The 21,721-nt window shown below is 40.8% G+C and overlaps 1 protein-coding gene across 1 annotated transcript in view; it reads left to right on the top strand.

The window, feature by feature from the left end:
* Window positions 1-36: 36 nt before the first annotated feature.
* SELP (selectin P) overlaps window positions 37-21,721 on the top strand; it is a 105,806-nt gene continuing 84,121 nt past the window's right edge. Inside the window, exon 1 of the mRNA XM_070385321.1 lies at window positions 37-89. The gene's annotated coding sequence lies outside the window, so the exon portion shown is untranslated. The remainder of the gene's footprint in view (window positions 90-21,721) is intronic.

Raw genomic sequence — 21,721 nt, forward strand, 5'->3', positions numbered from 1 at the left:
TTCTTCCTTCTGTTCACATGTTGCATTCAGGAAAGAATCACCACCAAAACAACCCCTAACCCACGACAAGGGATACGAAAATTTTTAGGGTAAGTAATGAGATTTTCACTTTCCTTTGCCCATAGTCTCGTCTATCTAGTGACATTTGGTATTTCATGATAAAGAGCCTTCCCTGTGTGACTCTGAAAGGTTTCAATGGAACTAAGGTTTATTCCTAGACAGTGTATTAAAAAGCGAAGACATTACTTTGCCGACAAATGTTCGTATAGTCAAAGCTGTGGTTTTTCCAATTCCAGTTCCAGTTCAGTCTCTCAATCGTGTCTGACTCTTTGCAACCCCATGAACCGCAGCATGCCAGGCCTTCCTGTCCATCACCAGCTCCCGGAGTTTACCCAAACTCATGTCCATTGAGTCGGTGATGCCATCCAGCCATCTCATCCTCTGTCGTCCCCTTCTCCTCCTGCCCTCAATCTTTCCCAGCATCAGGGTCTTTTCAAATGAGTCAGCTCTTTGCATTAGGAGGCCAAAGTATTGGAGTTTCAGCTTCAACATCAGTCCTTCCAATGAACATCCAGGACTGATCTCCTTTAGGAAGGACTGGTTGGATCTCCTTGCAGTCCAAGGGACTCTCAAGAGTCTTCTCCAATACCACAGTTCAAAAGCATCAATTCTTCGGCACTCAGCTTTCCTTATAGTCCAACTCTCACATCCATACACGATCACAGGAAAAACCACAGCCTTGACTAGACGGACTTTAATGTGTCTGCTTTTTAATATGCTGTCTAGGTTGGTCATAACTTTCCTTCCAAGGAGTAAGCGTCTTTTAATTTCATGGCTGCAATCACCATCTGCAGTGATTTTGGAGCCCCCCAAAATAAAGTCATCCACTGTTTCCCCATCTATTTGCCATGAAGTGATGGGAAGGAAGCCATGATCTTAGTTTTCTGAATGTTGAGCTTTAAGCCAACTTTTTCACTCTCCTCTTTCACTTTCATCAAGAGGCTCTTTAGTTATTCTTATGTATAGATGTGAGAGTTGGACCATAAAGAAGACTGAGGGCTGAAGAATTGATGCTTTTTGAATTGTGGTGTTGGAGAAGACTCTTGAGAGTTCCTTGGACTGCAAGGAGATCCAACCAGTCAATCCCAAAGGAAATCAGTCCTGAATGTTCACTGGAAGGACTGATGCTGAAGCTCCAATACTTTGGCAACCTGATATGAAGAACTGACTCATTGGAAAAGACCTTGATGCTGGGAAAGACTGAAGGCGGGAGGAGAATGGGATGACAGAGGACGAGATGGTTGGATGGCATCACTGACTCAAAAGACATGAGTTTGAGTGAGCTCTGGGAGTTGGTAAGGGACAGGGAAGGCTGGTGTGCTGCAGTCCATGGGGTTGCAAAGACTTGGATGTGACTGAGCAGCTGAACTGAACTGATTCTCTATTGTTCTTTTTTCTATATGTTAATTTTTTCTCAAATTTATTACTTTCCTTTTTTACTTTCTTATGGTTTATTCTATTGAATATAATTTTTTCCCTCTAACTCTTAAGTGTTTAATTTTTGTCATTTTACTTTTCTAAAATAAACAATAGACTTTTGGATAGCAGTCATTCTGACTGGTGTGAAATGGTACCTCATTGTGGTTTTGATTTGCATTTCTCTGATAATGAGTGATGTTGAGCATCTTTTCATGTGTTTGTTAGCCATCTGTATGTCTTCTTTGGAGAAATGTCTGTTTAGTTCTTTGGCTCATTTTTTGATTGGGTCATTTATTTTTCTGGAATTGAGCTGCAGGAGTTGCTTGTATTTTTTTGAGATTAGTTCACACCAGTCACAATGACTGCTATCCAAAAGTCTATAAGCAATAAATGCTGGAGAGGGTGTGGAGAAAAGGGAACCCTCTTACACTGTTGGTGGGAATGCAAACTAGTACAGCCACTATGGAGAACAGTGTGGAGATTCCTTAAAAAACTGGAAATAGAACTGTCTTATGACCCAGCAATCCCACTGCTGGGCATACACACTGAGGAAACCAGAATTGAAAGAGACCCATGTACCCCAATGTTCATTGCAGCACTGTTTATAATAGCCAGGACATGGAAGCAATGTATATGTCCATCAGCAGATGAATGGATAAGAAAGCTGTGGTACATATACACAATGGAGTATTACTCAGCCATTAAAAAGAATACATTTGAATCAGTTCTAATGAGGTGGATGAAACTGGAGCCTATTATGCAGAGTGAAGTAAGCCAGAAAGAAAAACACCAATACAGTATACTAACGCATATATATGGAATTTAGAAAGATGGTAACAATAACCCTGTATGCGAGACAGCAAAAGAGACACAGATGTATAGAACAGTCTTTTGGACTCTGTGAGAGAGGGAGAGGGTAGGATGATTTGGGGGAATGGCATGGAAACATGTATAATATCATATAAGAAATGAATTGCCAGTCCAGGTTCGATACAGGATCCTTGGGGCTGGTGCACTGGGATGACCCGGAGGGAGAGTACAGAGAGGAAAGTGGGAGGGGGGTTCAGGATGGGGAACACGTGTATGCCCGTGGCAGATTCATGTTGATGTGTGGCAGAACCAATACAATATTGTAAAGTAAAAAAAATATATATATATAAAAATAAAATGCATTCAAGGTTTAAAAAAAACAAATAAATAAACAATAAAATGATAAAATTTCCTTGACATTTCTTTTGCTATACCCAGAAATATCAATATGTAGTATCTTAAATATTATTCAATTAATAACAATTCAAAATTCTCTGAGATTTTTTTGACTTAAGAGTTGTTTAAATACTTTCACATTATTAAGCATACTGGGATTTTAAAAGTTTGTCTTCTTAACTTTGAAAAGGCTTTTTTTCTGTATAATTCTGATTTTTCAAAACTTATTAACACTTGCTTTGTATTCTATGATCTATTTCTATACATGTTCCATGTGTAATAGAACTGATTAATTGTATTCTATACAGGTCCATGAAATCATACATAGGTGTTTTTGCATGAGGACTGTGGTTGAATATACTCTTTGATGAAGATGAGAGGCCTGATATCTATAAAGTGGGGCTCTTTAAACACATTGCTGTGTAGGAACAAATAGTAGTTTCTAACTTCTGGGCCTTAAATTCCTTCTGAGTAAGGAACCTTTATTTTTTACATCCATATATACATCTGTATTTTTTTCAATTAGTGGATAGTGAAAATAACTACCATCCTGCAGTTTTTAAACATTAATGAATGTTCCTCATAACAAAAAAGTTTGGAAACTACTCCTCAGGTATACGCTTTCTAAAGATACACTGATTTCTCGAGAACATTCACACAGTGCTTCAGAAGTAATTAGCACAACTGTGCATGTCTCATGTGTATCATCAAACTTGCCTCCTGCCTGTTAACTCTAAATCCATATGAAACTGACTGTGTAATCAAAGGTGAACCCAATGGACAGGTCCCAGCACACCAAGACAGGAGGCCAGTCTGCAAGAGGGTTTCTGTCAAAACTGCTTTGTGGAAACTAAACACAGATTGATTTCAATTAAGGATTCCCTGGTGGCTTAGAGGGTAAAGAGTCTGCCTGGAATGAAGGAGACCTGGTTTTGATCCCTGGGTTAGGAAGATCCCTTGGAGAAGGAAATGGCAACCCACTCTAGTATTCTTGCCTGGAAAAATCCCATGGATGGAGGAGCTTGGCAGGCTACAGTACATGGGGTCTCAAAGAGTTGGACACGACGGAGTGACTTCACTTCCCTTAAGGGTTCAGAATTGATTCAAACCCACGTCTCTCTCTCTAAGAGCTCTTTAGTCTGGGGACTTTTTCCATTCTCAGACTCCACCACTTGTCGTAGTGAATCCAAAGTCATTTTGTCATATCCTTGACTTAGTCCTAAATTAAGAATAAAGGAGAAATGTTCATGTAGAGGAAATATAACAAAGGAGGGACTTTCCTACAAGATCTTTGAAAAAAAAAAAGAATATTTGCATAAACCATTTTTAACCAGCGTCTTTGTGTCTTTCTTTTCTGAATGCTTTGTTATACTCCCTTGCATTTCCCTTTCTGTCCCTGGACCCCAGCTAGTCAGAGACCAAAATCTAATTCTGTTTCACTTTGGAATCTTCCTGGCTCCACCCTCATTATCATGCTTGAGTGATTACATCTATTGACCTGTCTCCCTGCTTCCGTTTCTTTCCACTCCTTAACCCCTAGGAGCGCTAATCTTCCCAGAATATCACTGTAATTCTATCCTCTCTTGCTCAAGCTTTCCCAGAAACTACCAAGTAAACTTCACATGTGTTAGTCTGGAGTTTAAAGATATTCTGTGCCTATTCATTGCTGATTCTCTGCTAAGCCCGTATGCCTGTCTGATATCCCTGACTTCCATATCTATGTCTTAGATAGTTAACTCACCTTCTGGTTCCTAACTAGACCTCACTCAAGATTTATTTTATCTGTAAATTCTGCTGCCCTTTGTCAAGTGGCCCCTCTCTCTTCTGGACTGCAGTACCTCTGGGCTTGCACACTTGGCATGCCAGAGTTCACACTGCCTCCACAAGCAGTTAGAGATGTTCTTCTCCCTCCCCTCCAGATGCTGGGTTCCTCAGGGCAGGACTTGGCCCCTGGTAACATTTTTTACAATAGTGACTTTTCAGTAGACATTTATCAGTTAACTAAAGACCACAGTCTTATGCTGCTGGCTGCTCTTTACCCTAAACATGCCCGTGTAACTAAAATTAAAAAAGCAACCACTTTGAGCATCTGTCATCCTCCATATATAGGGGTGTGTTCTAAGGATGCTGAGATAAAGAGACACAGCCTGGCCTCTCAAGGTCACTTTCTTGGGTGATTTTGGCATGAACTGGGGAATGGCCACATTCTTTCAGCCTACCCAAGCAGCTCAGCATTAGTACTTCAAATTAAATCTATTTTAAGTAATTTTTATTACCTTTTTTCTTCAACATTGGACACATAGCTCCTTTTATTTATTTTAAAATTTATTTTATTTATTTTAAATGTTAGTTTAATGTGTTATTTTTTATATTATTTATTTTAAATGTGTTAGTTTCTGCTGTACAGCCAAGTGATTCAGTTATACATATATATGTATGTATATATATTCTTTTTCATTATAAGATATTGAATATAGCTCCCTGTGCTATACAGTAGGACCTTGTTGTTTATTTTTTATATAGTAGTTTGTATCTGCTAATCCCAAAAACCTAATTTATCCTTCCCCCTTTGTCTTCTGTGTCTGTGAGTCTGTTTCTGTTTTGTAAATAAATCCATTTGTATCATACTTTAAATTTCATGTGTAAGTGATATATGATATTTGTCTTTCTCTGCCTGATTTACTTTACTTAATATAATCTCTAGTTCTATCCATGTTGCTGCAAATGGCATTATTTCATTCTTTTTGTGGCTGAGTAATATTCTACTGAGTATATATGTGTGTGTATATATATATATATATATATATATATATATATATATATCACATCTTCTTTGTCCATTCTGTCAATGTACATTCAGGTTGATGCCTTGGCTATTGTAAATAGTACTTCTATGAACTCTGGGGTGCACGTATCTTTTCAAATTAGAGTTTTCTCTGGATGTATGCTCAGGATCATATGGTACTTCTATTTTTAGTGTTTTTAAGGAACCTCCATTCTGTTTTCCATAGTGACTGCACCGATTTACATTCCCACCAACAGTGGAGGGGTGTTCCGGTTCTTCACACCATCTCCAGCATTTATTGTTTGTGGACTTTTTAGTGATGGCCCTTCTGACTGGTATGGGGAGATACCTCATTGTAGTTTTGATTTGTATTTCTCTGATAATTAGTAGTGTTGAGCATCTTTTCAGGTGGCTATTAGACATTGGTATGTCTTTGGAGAAATGTCTATTTAGGTCTTCTGTCCATTTTTAAAATTGTGTTGTTTGTTTTTGGTATTGAGTTGTTTGAGCTATTTGTATATTTTGGAAATTAAGTCCTTGTTACACACAGCTATTTTTTAAAAAATATATATGTATTTATTTTTGGTTGTGCTGGGTCTTCACTGCTGAGCATGGGCTTTCTTTAGTTGGGGTGACTGGGGCTACTCTCTCGTTGCGATGCGCAGGCTTCTCATTGAAGTGGCTTCTCTTATTGTGGAGCACAGGCTCTAGGGCTCGTGGGCTTCAGTAGTTGTGGTGCATGGGCTTAGTTGCACCATGGCATGTGGGATCTTCCAGGACCAGAGACTGAACTCATGTTCCCTGCATTGGCAGGTGGATTCTTAACCACTGGACCAGCAGCAAAGTCCCACACAGCTCTTTTTAATATCACCTTTCCTTACCTGTTAAACAGACACTAGTCGTGTGGACTAAAGTTATTTAACATCTTTGAGTCTCAGTTTCCTAAAATTTGAAATAGTCATAATAAAAGCTGTGGCCGAGGACTAAATTCTATGAGGAGTGTAACCCAGTTGTCAAGTAGGGTCTCTCTGCCCCTGAAAATCCCAATTATTAATGGATTTTATGGATTATCATTAATAGATTATACAATGCATTAAAATACTTACTGTGGAAGCCCAAAACCCTCTCTGAAACTTCTCAAAATTCCCTTAATTTTCATGTTTACCGTGGTACTAATTTTCTTCTAAATATTTTGCTTCTGCCAAAGTAATTTTTTAAAAGATTTTTAAATGTGGGCCATCAAATTAAAAAGTCTTTATTTAATTTGTTACAAATTGCTCCCATTTTATGTTTTGGATTTTTGGCCACGAGGCATGTGAGATCTTAGCTCACCAACCAGGAGTCAAACATGAATCCCCTGCATTGGAAGATGAAGTCTCAACAACTAGACTGCCAGTGAAGTCCCTGCCAAAATATTTGATCCAGCTTTGCTTTTTGTGGCTATTTTTTCATAACTGCTATTTTCCCAAACTAAGGAAGTAGCCCCTTCACCTTAAACCCCTCCTTCAAAGCAACCTGAATATGGTTCTAGCAGTAGAATGTTTGCAGTGACAGTGACAGTGAGAGTCACTCAGTCGTGTCTGATTCTGCTACTCCATTGACTATAGCCCACCAGGCTCCAGAATCCATGGGATTCTCCAGGCAAGAATACTGGAGTGGGTTGCCATTTCCTTCTTCAGGGGATCTTCCCAACATAGGGATTGAAACTGGGTCTCCCTCATTGCAAGTGGATTCTTCACCATATGAGCCACCAGGGAAGCCCCAGCATGATTACAGGTTTGTGTAATGCTGGGGGAATCATACCATTTAATATTCATATTGATCTTAACAGGCTGGGATGCTCCTACAGAGTTCTTGCTTCTCACAACTTTTCTGTTTTCATTCTTCTCTGTCTTCATTACCTTTCTCTTTTGCCTTGTCACACCCTCGCAGGAGCAAAGAAAACTAACTTCCCTGCATTGTTTTTTATGCATGGCAGCCTCATTACATATTACTACTGCTCAAGTTTCTGCCAATACTGAGTCTGAATCTGAAGGGTCTCACCTTCAGCCTTAGAGGATTCCTAAGAAAAGAAAGTTTTTTTTCCCCAATTTTGATTTGGATGCCACATAAGATAATTGGATGCAAGTAAAATAAGTTTAAAATGATAAACTTAAAGAAAAGAATCTGTTATTCTGCTAATATCACCATCATGACTACTTTTGCTGTTGGAACTGTTTGTATTGGACACACTACAACTTGATCTGATACTTGGAATAAGCTTCATACCAAGATGTTGAGTAAACCTTTGTTATTGCTATTCAGTCACTCAGTTGTGTCCAACTCTTTTCGACCCCGTGGATTGCAGCACACCAGGCTTCCCTGTCCCTCACCATCTCCCAGAGCTGGCTCAAACTCATGTCCATTGAGTCAGTGATGCCATCTAACCATCTCATCCTCTGTCATCCTCTTCTCCCCTGAGGTCAATCTTTCCCAGCATCAGGGTCTTTTCTAATCAGTCGGCTCTTCACATCAGGTGGCCAAAGTATTGGAGCTTCAGCTTCAGCATCAGTCCTTCCAGTGAACATTCAGGAGGACTGATTTCCTTTGGGATTGACTGGTTGGATCTCCTTACAGTCCAAGGGACTCTCAAGAGTTCTCCAACAGTTCAAAAAGTATCAATTCTTTAGCCCTCAGCCTTCTTTATGGTCCAACTCTCACATCTATACATGACTACTGGAAAAATCACAGCTTTGACTATGCAGACCTTTGTAAGCAAAGTAATGTCTCGGCCTTTTAATATACTGTCTAGGAATAAACCATAGTTCCATTGAAACCTTTCAGAGTCACACAGGGAAGGCTGTATCTCATGAAATGTCAAATGTCACTAGATAGACAAGACTAGGGCCAAAGGAAAGTGAAAATCTCATTACTTATCTTAAAAATTTTCCTGTCCCTTGTCATGGGTTAGGGGTTGTTTTGGTGGTGGCAGCTTTTCATTCCTGAATGCAACATGTGAACAATGTTGTTCCATGTCTGGTTCTAACTGTAGCTTCTTGACCTGCATTTAGATTTCTCAGGAGGCAGGTAAGGTGGACTGGCATTCCCATCTCTTTAAGAATTTTCCAGTTTGTTGTGATCCACATAGTTAAAGGCTTTAGCATAGTCAATAAAGCAGATGTAGATATTTTTCTGGAACTCTCTTGCTTTTTCTATGATCCAATGGATGTTGGCAACTTGATCTCTGGTTCCTCTGGCTTTTCTAAATCCAGCTTGAACATCTGAAGCTCTCAGTTCACGTACCTTTGAAGCCTAGCGTGAAGAATTTTGAGCATTACTTTGCTAGTGTGGGAGATGAGTGAAACTGTGCCATAGTTTGAACATTCTTTGACATTGCTTTTCTTTGGGACTGGAATGAAAACTGACCTTTTCGAGTCCCGTGGCCACTGCTGAGTTTCCCAAATTTGCTGGCATATTGAGTGCGGCACTTTCACAGCACTGAAGTAGAGAAACAAAGAGGATCCAAAAGTAGACAAACTGATCAAACAAAAAAAAAAAAAAAAAAGAAAGAAAGAAAGAAAAAAGAAAAATGGTACAAATACATAAAATTAGGAGTAGCAAAAAGATATATATATATAGTGGCATCAAGGATGATTTTCTTTGTGACACTAAACCACTCAATAATAAAAATATATTTTGTAAGAGTCTAACAAATTTGCTGGAAAAAATATACTTGCCAGAGTTTCTATTTACTCCTAAAGAATTAAAAAACCTGAATGGTCTCCTATAATCAATAAAGAATTTGAATCTGGAGTTAAAACTTTTCCCACAAAGTAAATATCAGGCTCAGATAGTTTTACAGGTGTGTTCTATCAATTAAAAAAAAAATCAGACTTTTTCCAAATATATTCAACCTTTTCTAGGGAGACGACAAGAAGAGCTATCCCCCAAATATCCTTGATTTAAAAACCAGATGAATAGAACTGGATAAGGAACAACTGACTAGTTCAAAATTGGGAAAGAAGTACGTCAAGGCTGTATATTGTCACCCTGCTTATTTAGCCTATATGTAGAGTATATCATGACAAATGCTGGACTAGATGAAGCACAGGCTGGAATCAAGACTGCTGGGAAAAATATTGATAACTTCAGATATGTGATGACACCACCCTTAAGACAGAAAGTGAAGAGGAACTAAACAGCCTCTTGATAAAAGTGAAAGAGGAGAGTGAAAAAGTTGGCTTAAAGCTCAACATTCAGAAAACTAAGATCATGGCAGCTGGTCCCATCACTTCATGGCAAATAGATGGGGAAAAAGTGGAAACATTGTCAGATTTCATTTTCTTGGGTTCCAAAATCACTGCAGATGGTGACTGCAGCCATGAAATTAAAAGATGGAAGAAAGGCTTTTCTTCCTCGGAAGAAAAGCTATGACAAACCTATGCTAAGTCACTTCAGTCGTGTCCGACTCTGTGCGACCCCATAGACGGCAGCCCACTAGGCTCCTCCGTCCCTGGGATTCTCCAGGCAAGAACACTGGAGTGGGTTGCCATTTCCTTCTCCAATGCAGGAAAGTGAAAAGTGCAAGTGAAGTCGCTCAGTCGTGTCCGACTCTTAGTGACCCCATGGACTGCAACCTAACAGGCTCCTCTGTCCATGGGATTTTCCAAGTAAGAGTACTGGAGTGGGGTGCCATTGCCTTCTCCATGACAAACCTAGACAGTGTATTAAAAAGTAGAGACATCACTTTGCTGACAAAGGTCTGGCCAGTCAAAGCTATGGTTTTTCCAGTAGTCATGTATGGATATGAGAGTTGGACTATAAAGAAGGCTGAGTGCTGACGAATTGATGCTTTTGAACTGTGATGCTGGAGAAGACTCTTGAGAATCCCTTGGAGATTCTCCTCGGACAGCAAGGAGATCAAAGCAGTCAATCCTAAAGAAAATCAGTCCTGGATATTCATTGAAAGTCCCTGTGTGGGGAAGATCCCTGGAGAAGGAACCCACAGCTCCTGAACTGCAGGTGGTCTCCTGCATCACATTCAAATTTTTTACCACTGAGCCATCAGAAAAGTCCTGATTACAGGAATAACAGAGTACATATCAGCATGGATCTGTCAGGCGAGTGTATGCTCCTTGGTTCTGTCTCATCACAACAAAGATTTGGAGCGACGGACATTAAAGCTATCAGCACATCACAGCTCTCGGGTCTTGGACAAACCGTATTATAGCTCTTAGACAAGTCAGTGTTACAGCTCTATTTTATTTAGAAAATGGCAAGAGAATCCATCCTCCAGGTGTGAGGGCATGTCGACCCAAAGACAGGAAGAGTGCCCCAGCACGTGGGGGAGAGAGAGAGAGAGAGAGAAAGAGAAACAGCGCACGCACGTCGGGGGTGGGTGGAGAGAAAGAGCGCACATATGCGGCGGGGAAGAGAGAAAGAGAGAGCGTTTGGCTCCTCCTTTTATATGTTTTTTCCTCCCCCTGGGCCTGCCCTATGCAAATTGGGCCAGCCAGGAGTGCTGTTTGTTCTACCTGAAGTCCTCACTCTGGTCCTCGGACCTTTCTTTGATCTTCGTTTGTTCTATTTTTGCAGGCTTTTCTCTTCCTTGTCTTTTAGCCTACGCCATTTTGGACTCTTGTTTCCTATTCTAACTATCTAACAGATCCAATCCTTGCAGAGGTCTGGTTAACTACAAGATCATTCTAACATTCCTTCTTCAGGAAGGACTCTGAACAGTTCTTCTCTGGAAAAAAAAAAAGTTCCAAATGTAATTAAACTAGTATTCAGGAAGCTCTCCTTTATATCTTGCTTAAATTCCTCTTGTTGTAACCTCAGTATATTTCTGTTCTTTGGGGGAACTGAAACTTCGACACAGAGGAAGCCAATATTGTAGTTACAGTTAACCCAAGATCATTTATTCTTGCCAACACTTGAGTGCTTTTAAAAATTGTAACAGCATCTGGTGATGACCCTGAATTATTCCCACCCTAGTAAGGGTCTGCTTCTCCTAGTTAGGATTTGCATTTCTCTCATGGGTGGTGCTGTTCTGGGCTAAGCCACTTCCTCAAAGCAGGAGAAACTATGGGTGGATCATCTGGAAATATTCCCTGAGGTTATAGGCCACCACTTCCCCTTCCTGCTCTATTGAAATGGAATTCCTGGGGCTCTGCTGAGGACTCCCTGAGCAAGTGCTCTCCAGCCCCCAGGCTGGCCCTTTTGTGTGTCAGCCTGTGACTACTCCTCAGTTTTAGATTTTGCCTGTAAGAAAGTCCTGGGAAAACCTGGGGGCTGAAGTCCTGATTCATGCCCCCCACCCCCCCAGCAACAATAGCAGAGGCAAATGACCAAGATGTTGAGGCAACAGGGTGTGCTGCTATAAGTGAAGAGAAATTTAACTTTCAGCTTTGTAATACTGACAAGGAACATGCCAAGAAACTCACTTTTCCTCAGAAGCAGCTTGTTATTGCCAAATATCCTATTCATCTGATTAAAGAGGAGATTCTCTTTGTATTCTGAGACTCTGTCCTGACTGCGGATATCAGTTGAACAGAATCTACCCCAGGATGCAGGACAGAGATGGGGGTGTAGAATTGAGTTGATGTTCTTTTGCTCTGGAGCATCTGATCGATGTTAAATGATAAACCAGCAGTTAGCACAAACATTGACACTACTTTATTCATTTTGATTTTTAAAAAGACAAATGTGGGATTTAAAATAATTTTAAAAATTAATTTATTTTTGGCTGTGCTGGACAACCTATTCATTGCTGCACAGGCTTTTCTCTACTTGTGGCAAATGGGGGCTACTCTCTGGTGCAGGAGGGCCGAGAGGAGCTGCTCCACGTTCAAGGTCAGGAGGGGTGGCAGTGAAGACATACCCCTCGTCCAAGGTAAGAGAAACCCAAGTAAGATGGTAGGTGTTGTGAGAGGGCATCAGAGGGCAGACACACTTAAACCATAATTACAGAAAACTAGTCAATCTACTCACATGTACCACAGCCTTGTCTAACTCAATGCAACTGAGCCATGCCATGTGGGGCCACCCAAGACAGGTGGGTCATGGTGGAGAGGTCTGAAAGAATGTGGTCCACTGGAGAAGGGAATGGCAAACCACTTCAGTATTCTTGCCTTGAGAACCCCATGAACAGTATGAAAAGGCAAAATGATAGGATACTGAAAGAGGTTGGTACCCCAGGTCGGTAGGTGCCCAATATGCTACTGGAGATCAGTGGAGAAATACTCCAGAAAGAATGAAGGGATGGAGCCAAAGCAAAAACAGTATCCAGTTGTGGATGTGACTGGTGATAGAAGCAAGGTCCAATGCTGTAAAGAGCAATATTGCATAGGAACCTGGAATGTTAGGTCCATGAATCAAGGCAAATTGGAAGTGGTCAAACAGGAGATGGTAAGAGTGAACGTCGATATTCTAGGAATCAGCTAACTAAAATGGACTGGAATGGGTGAATTTAACTTAGATGACCATTATATGTACTATTGTGGGCAGGAATCCTTTAGAAGAAATGGAATAGCCATCATGGTCAACAAAAGAGTCCGAAATGCAGTACTTGGATGCAATCTCAAAAACGACAGAATGATCTCTGTTCATTTCCAAGGCAAACCATTCAATATTACAGTAATCCAAGTCTATGCCCCAACCAGTAACACTGAAGAAGCTGGAGTTGAACGGTTCTCTGAAGACCTACAAGACCTTTCAGAACTAACACCCAAAAAAGATGTCCTTTTCATTATAGGGGACTGGAATGCAAAAGTAGGAAGTCAAGAAACACCTGGGGTAACAGGCAAATTTGGCCTTGGAGTACCGAATGAAACAGGGCAAAGGCTAATAGAGTTTTGCCAAGAGAATGCACTGGTCATAGCAAACACCTTCTTCCAACAACACAAGAGAAGACTCTACACATGGACATCACCAGATGGTCAACACCAAAATCAGACTGATTATATTCTTTGCAGCCAAAGATGGAGAAGCTCTATACAATCAGCAAAAACAAGACCGGGAGCTGACTGTGGCTTAGATCATGAACTCCTTATTGCCAAATTCAGACTGAAATTGAAGAAAGTAGGGAAAACCACTAGACCATTCAGGTAGGACCTAGTCAAATCCCTTATGATTACACAGTGGAAGTGAGAAAGAGATTTAAGGGACTAGATTTGATAGATAGAGTGCATGATGAACTATGGAAGGAGGTTCATGACATTTTCAGGAGACAGGGATCAAGACCATCCCCATGGAAAAGAAATGCAAAAAAGCAAAATGGCTGTCTGGGGAGGCCTTACAAATAGCTGTGGAAGGAAGAGAAGTGAAAAGCAAAGGAGAAAAGGAAAGATATAAGCATCTGAATGCAGAGTTCCAAAGAATACCGAGAAGAGATAAGAAAGCCTTCCTCAGCGACCAATGCAAAGAAATAGAGGAAAACAATAGAATGGGGAAGATTAGAGATCTCTTCGAGAAAATTAGAGATATCAAGTGAACATTTCATGCAAAGATGAGCTCGATAAAGGACAGAAATGGTATGGACCTAAAAGAAGCAGAAGATATTAAGAAGAGATGGCAAGAATACACAGAAGAACTGTACAAAAAAGATCTTCAGGACCCAGATAATCACGATGGTGTGATCACTCATCTAGAGCCAGATATTCTGGAATGTGAAGCCAAGTGGGCCTTAGAAAGCATCACTATGAACAAAGCTAGTGGAGGTGATGGAATTCCAGTTGAGCTGTTCCAAATCCTGAAAGATGATGCTGTGAAAGTGCTGCACTCAATATGCCAGCAAATTTGGAAAACTCAGCAGTGGCCACAGGACTGGAAAAGGTCAGTTTTCATTCCAATCCCAAAGAAAGGCAATGCCAAAGAATGCTCAAACTACCGCACGATTGCACTCATCTCACACGCTACTAAAATAATGCTCAAAATTCTCCAAGCCAGGCTTCAACAATACGTGAACTGTGAACTTCCAGATGTTCAAGCTGGTTTTAGAAAAGGCGGAGGAACCAGAGATTAAATTGCCAACATCTGCTGGATCATGGAAAAAGCAAGAGAGTTCCAGAAAAACATCTATTTCTGCTTTATTGACATGCCAAAGCCTTTGCCTGTGTGGATCACAATAAACTGTGGAAAATTCTGAAAGAGATGGGAATACCAGACCACCTGACCTGCCTTTTGAGAAACCTGTATGCAGGTCAGAAAGCAACAGTTAGAACTGGACATGGAACGACAGACTGGTTCCAAATAGGAAAAGGAGTACATCAAGGCTGTATATTGTCACCCTGCTTATTTAACTTATATGCAGAGTACATCATGAGAAACTCTGGGCTGGAAGAAGCACAAGCTGGAATCAAGATTGCCTGGAGAATTATCAATAACCTCAGATATGCAGATGCCACCACCCTTATGGCAGAAAGTGAAGAGGAACTAAAAAGCCTCTTGATGAAAGTGAAAGGGGAGAGTGAAAAAGTTGGCCTAAAGCTCAACATTCAGAAAACTAAGATCATGGCATCCGGTCCCATCACTTCATGGGAAATAAATGGGGAAACAGTGGAAACAGTGTCAGACTTTATTTTTCTGGGCTTCAAAATCACTGCAGATGGTGACTGCAGCCATGAAATTAAAAGACGCTTACTCCTTGGAAGGAAAGTTATGACCAACCTAGATAGCATATTAAAAATCAGAGACATTACTTTGTCAACAAAGATCCGTCTAGTCAATGCTATGGTTTTCCCAGTGGTCATGTATGGATGTGAGAGTTGGACTATGAAGAAAGCTGAGCACCGAAAAATTTTGAACTGCTTTTGAACTGTGGTTTTGGAGAAGACTCATGAGAGTCCCTTGGACTGCCAGAAGATCCAACCAGTCCATTCTAAAGGAGATCAGTCCTGGGTGTTCTTTGGAAGGACTGATGCTAAAGCTGAAACTCCAATACTTTGGCCACCTCATGCGAAGAGTTGACTCATTGGAAAAGAGTCTAATGCTGGGAGGGATTGGGGGCAGGAGGAGAAGGGGACGACAAAGAATGAGATGGCTGGATGGCATTACCGACTCAATGGACATGAGTTTGAGTGAACTCTGGGGGTTGGTGATGGACAGGGAGGCCTGGTGTGCTGTGATTCATGGGGTCGCAAAGAGTCGGACACGACTGAGCGACTGAACTGAACTGAACTCCAGTTGCTTCTCACTGTGGTGGCTTCTCTTGTAGAGCATGGGCTCTGGGCATGCAGGCTTGAGTAGTTGCTGCTCGCCAGCTTAGTTGCTCCACTGCATGGGGGATCTTTCCAGATCAGGGATCGAACTCCTGAATCCTGCATTATTAGGTGGATTCTTTACCACTGAGCCACCAGGGAAACCCCTATTCAGTTTTTTTTTTTTTTTTTTTCCCCCTTTGTTCTCTGTTACAGAGTGTTAAATGTCTCTGTATTTATTGGGTTTTAGAAAATAGTGAACTTGGAATTTAAAGGGTTTGAACTTAACGCCAGGTCCTGGGCTTCCCTTGTGGCTCAGTGGTAAAGAACCCACCTGCCAGAGCAGGAGAGGCAGGTTCTATCCCTGGGTCAGGAAGATCCCCTTGAGGAGGAGGAAATGGCAACCTGCCCCAATATTCTTGCTGGGAAAATACCAAGGACAGAGGAGTCTGGTGGGCTTTGGTTCATGGGTTGCAAAGAGTTGGATACGAATGAGCATGCATGTATACCTGAATTTATAGCTATGTTTTTTTTTTCCATGGAAATGAAAATATCACCTTCAGATGGTCTCTAAAGTGAAGTGAAGTGGCTCAGTCATGTCCGACTCTTTGCGACCCCATGGACTGTAGCCTATCAGGCTCCTCCGTCCATGGGATTTTCCAGGCAAGAGTGCTAGAATGGATTGCCATTTCCTTCTCCAGGGGATCTTCCTGATCCAGGAATTGAACCTGGGTCTCCCGCATTGCGGGCATATATAGTCAGAGAAGGTCTCTGAAGCTAATGTTAACCGTAAATTGTGGGTTTTTAAATTTTTTAAATTTAATTGGAAGATAATTATTTTATAACACTGTGATAGCTTTTGCCTTACATCAACATGAATCGGCCACAGGTATACATGTGTCTCTCCTAGTCTGAACCCCTACCCCCCACACCTCTCTTTCCACCTCACCCCTTGGGTTGTCCCAGAGCACCAGCTTTGAGTGCCTTGCTTCATGCGTCAAACTTTCACTAGTCGTCTGTTTTACATATGGTAATGTATATGTTTCAATGCTATTCTCTCAAATCATCCCACGCTTGCCTTCTCCCACTGAGTCCAAAAGTCTGTTCTTTATATCTACGTCTCCTTTGCTGCCCTACAAGTAGGATCGTTGGTACCATCTTTCTAAATTCCATTATACACATTAATATGCAGTATTTGTCTTTCTCTTTCTGACTTACTTCACTCTGTATAATAGTCTCCAGTTTCATCTACCTCATTAGAACTGACTTAAATGGGTTCCTTTTTGTAGCTCAGTAATATTTCACATGTATATGTACCACAACTTCCTTATCCATTTATCTGCAGATTTGACATCAAGGTTGTTTCCATGTCCTAGCTAATGTAAATAGTGCTACAATGAACATTGGGCTACATAGGTCTTTTTCAGTTCTGGTTTCCTGGGGGTATATGCCCAGCAGTGGGATTGCTGTTGGACACCCAAAATATCTTACCCTGAGAAACTCTAATACAGGGCCATTTTGTTATTCTTATCAACTGTAAAGTATATTATGATACCTCCTGCAGTGCATATTCCAGAGAACACCATTTCCGACATATTCAACATGAATTGTGCCCCTTTGGGTTATAGGCAGTGTAATACTTTGGACACTAAAATGTGATATTTGTACAAGAAATAGTTACTCTTTGTTGATAAGTTAACACAATTGTCTCAAATCCACGTAGCAATGTTGCAAGAAGAAATTACCATCTCCATTTTACAAGTGGGAAGTCAGGGTTCAGTTCTGTTCAGTTCAGTCACTCCGTTGTGTCTGACTCTTTGAGACCCCATGAACTGCAGCATATCAGGCTTCCCTGTCCATCACCAACTCCCAGAGTCCACCCAAACCCATGTCCATCGAGTCGGTGATGCCATCCAACCATCTCATACTCTGTCTTCCCCTTCTCCTCCTGCCCTCAATCTTTCCTCGCATCAGGGTCTTTTCAAATGAGTCAGCTCTTTGCATCAGGTGCCCAAAGTATTGGAGTTTCAGCTTCAGCATCAGTCCTTCAAATGAACACCCAGGACTGATCTCCTTTAGAATGGACTGGTTGGATCTCCTTGCAGTCCAAGGGACTCTCAAGAGTTCAAAAGCATCAATTCTTTGGCACTCAGCTTTCTTCACAGTCCAACTCTCACATCCATATATGACCACTGGAAAAACCGTAGCCTCAACTAGATGGACCTTTGTTGGCAAAGTAATGTCTCTGCTTTTTAATATGCTATCTAGGTTGGTCATAACTTTCCTTCCAAAGAGTAAGCGTCTTTTAATTTCATAGCTGCAATCACCATCTGCAGTGATTTTAGTAAAGCTTATTATGTCGACCCCTCTCTCCCTGTAAGAAAGTCAATAGTTAAGGATGCAGAAATAAGGTTTTGAAATCTGTTTGATTCTAAAATGTGGGCTTTCCCCACTACTCTATGAATATTGAATATCTTGGCAGTAAATGGGTAATCCTTCATCCATTCAGCAGATGCTTATTGAATGCTATTAAAAATATCAGTAAAGAATTATTGACACACATTAGGTGTACCAGGCTAAGGATAAAATGGGAAACAAGACCAACGTTGTCCATGCATGCATGGAGCTTTTTGAAAAGGAAACATTAGGCAAAGAAGTCAACAGCTAATACATTTGGGTTTCATATGTGACATACCTTGTTCTATGTGTTTTCAGTTCAGTTAAGTTCAGTTGCTCAGTCATGTCCCACTCTTTGCGACCCCATTGACCACAGGACGCCAGGCCTCCCTGTCCATCACCAACTCCCAGAGTTTACTCAAACTCATGCCCACTGAGTCGGTGATGCCATCCAGCCATCTCATCCTCTGTCATCCCCTTCTCCTCCCGCCTTCAATCTTTCTGAGCATCAGGGTCTTTTCAAATGAGTCAGCTCTTTGCATCAGGTGGCCAAAGTATTGGAGTTTCAGCTTCAACACCAGTCCTTCCAATGAACATTCAGGACTGATTTCCTTTAGGATGGGCTGGTTGGATCTCCTTGCAGTCCAAGGGACTCTCAAGAGTCTTCTCCAACACCACAGTCTAAAAGCATCAATTCTTCAGCGCTCAGCTTTCTTTATAGACCAACTCTCACATCCGTACATGACTACTGGAAAAACCATAGCCTGGACTAGATGGACCTTTGTTGGCAAAGTAATGTCTCTGATTTTGAATATGCTGTCTAGGTTCGTCGTAACTTTCCTTCCAAGGAGTAAGCGTCTTTTAATTTCATGGCTGCATTCACCATCTGCAGTGATTTTGGAGCCCAAGAAAATAAAGTCTGACACTGTTTCCACTGTTTCCCCATCTATTTGCCATGAAGTGATGGGACCAGATGCCATGATCTTAGTTTTCTGAATGTTGAGCTTTAGGCCAACTTTTTCACTCTCCTCTTTCACTTTCATCAAGAGGCTTTTTAGTTCCTCTTCACTTTCTGCCATAAGGGTGGTGGCATCTGCATATCTGAGGTTATTGATATTTCTCCTGGCAGTCTTGATTCCAGCTTGTGCTTCTTCCAGCCCAGCGTTTCTCATGATGTACTCTGCATATAAGTTAAATAAACAGGGTGACAATATACAGCCTTGATGCACTCCTTTTCCTATTTGGAACCAATTTATTGTTCCATATCCAGTTCTAACTGTTGCTTCCTGACCTGCATACAGATTTCTCAAGAGGCAGGTCAGGTGGTCTGGTATTCCCATCTCTTTCAGAATTTTCCACAGTTTATTGTGATCCACACAGTCAAAGGCTTTGGCAGAGTCAATAAAGCAGAAATAGATGTTTTTCTGGAACTCTCTTGTTTTTGTTTTTTTTTTTTGATGATCAACTGGATGTTGACAATGTGATCTCTGGTTCCTCTGCCTTCTCTAAAACCAGCTTGAACATCTGGAAGTTCATGGTTCACATACTGTTGAAGCCTGGCTTGGAGAATTTTGAGCATCACTTTACTAGCGTGTGAGATGAGTGCAACTGTGCAGTAGTTTGAGCATTCTTTGACATTGCCTTTCTTTGGGATTGGAATGAAAACTGACCTTTTCCAGTCCTGTGGCCACTGCTGAGTTTTCCAAATTTGCTGGCATATTGAGTGCAGCACTTTCACAGCATCATCTTTCAGGATTTGAAATAGCTCAACAGGAATTGCATCACCTCCACTAGCTTTGTTTGTAGTGATGCTTTCTAAGGCCCACTTGACTTCACATTCCAGGATGTCTGACTCTAGGAGAGTGATCACACCACTGCGATTCCCTGGGTCATGAAGATCTTTTTTGTACAGTTCTTCTGTGTATTCTTGCCATCTCTTCTTAATATCTTCTGCTTCTTTTAGGTCCATACCATTTCTGTCCTTTATTAAGCCCATCTTTGCATGAAATATTCCCTTGGTACACTCACACTAATTCTGTGAGGTATATATTACTTTTCTGTTTTACAGATGAAGAAGCTGAGGCGCAAGAATAATTTGTCCACGATGACATTTCTGGTCAATGACAGATGTGGGAGTAACAACCAGGGAGTCTAGCTCTAAGGGGCACTTAACTACCAGCAACACTAATGATGATGTAAATCACTATTTTATGACTGCTATAATAAAGGGTATAAAAGAAAGGCATGGTGTGAAAGCACGTAATGTATTTATTTTTATTCAAATGGCATTAGACCCTCACTTTTTATTAAAATCCATACATGCATTTTTAAGGGAAAGAATTTTAGGAATATGTATGCATATTTATTTTATATCAAATTCTTAACCACTATTTTCTAGGAGTTCAAGCAACTTTAAAATTTTTATTATTGTGATTTTTTGTAATATATAATTTAAAAAAAGAATCATCTATTAATTTTATCATTATAAAAAATGCTAGTACCCTTTTAATCTTGGGAAAATACTATAAAAACTGGGTTTTGATTAAGAAATTATCCTTCAGTGGGGCTTTGGGGGGCAGTAGTGAGGAGAACCTGATGTCCAAGGGGGAAAAAAATTCACAATGAAAAAACTTTTCCATGATTCACCTCTGTGTGAAAATACATAAAAACCACTAAATTTTTCAACTAAATATTGAATGAGTCCTCTGGCTTCAGAAGATCTCACATTACACTCAAATTTTTTAATTCAAAAAGTTTGATTTAGATTGAATAAGATAAACAGCAGTAAACACCTATCTTCATGGGAGGTTTGTTACAAGGAAAAGCCAAAGCCTTGTAACCATTCAGAAGTAAAAATTGCTCAGTCATGTCTGAATCTGTGAACCCATGAACTATACATGGAATTCTTCAGGCCAGAACACTGAAGTGGGTAGCCTTTCCCTTCTCCAGGGTTTCTTCCCAACCCAGGGATTGAACCCAGGTCTCCCACATTGCAGGTGGATTCTTTACCAGCTGAGTTACCAGGATTCTTTACTAGCTGAGCTACCAGGGAAGCCCTTACCTGTCTACCAATTGTGGTTAAATGCTTTTTCAGATAATAGAAACAGAGATTGTTTTTCAGAAGAAAAAGACAAAGTGCTCTAATTCCTTAAGGGCTGGCATAGAGGAATACGCCTATGTTGCTATAATCTGTGGAAAATAAACCTATAAACCTAATGACTCAATAAATGATCCAATAAACCTAAATTCTGAAAATTTCCTCTTCTGATATCCCCCTAAATTTGCCCATTCTTAAAGTGATTGATGGCTTCTCTTTTAGAAAGATGAAACCATGATCAAGCCAGAATGCTGAGGCTAACGTAGGTAGTTTTGACTGCTAATTACTGTTTGAACTTTTTCAAAGTATAAAATACACATGACAATGGGTACATGTCAAGAATGTACCAAGGAGGGCACAGCAACCCTCCTGGAGAATCCCATGGACAGAGGAGCCTGGCAGGCCCCAGCCCATAGGGTTGCTTCAGGACACCACTGAAGCAACTTAGCACACACGCACACCCAAGAATATACTGCTTGGTGAATTTTCACCAACTGAACACATCCGTGTAGTTAGCACCCAGATCAAGAAACATCATTACCAGACCCGAGCATCTTCCCTTCATTACCTCTTAAGAGTCAA

This window comes from Bos mutus, chromosome 16, assembly GCF_027580195.1.
Source record: "Bos mutus isolate GX-2022 chromosome 16, NWIPB_WYAK_1.1, whole genome shotgun sequence".
Lineage (NCBI taxonomy): Eukaryota > Metazoa > Chordata > Mammalia > Artiodactyla > Bovidae > Bos > Bos mutus.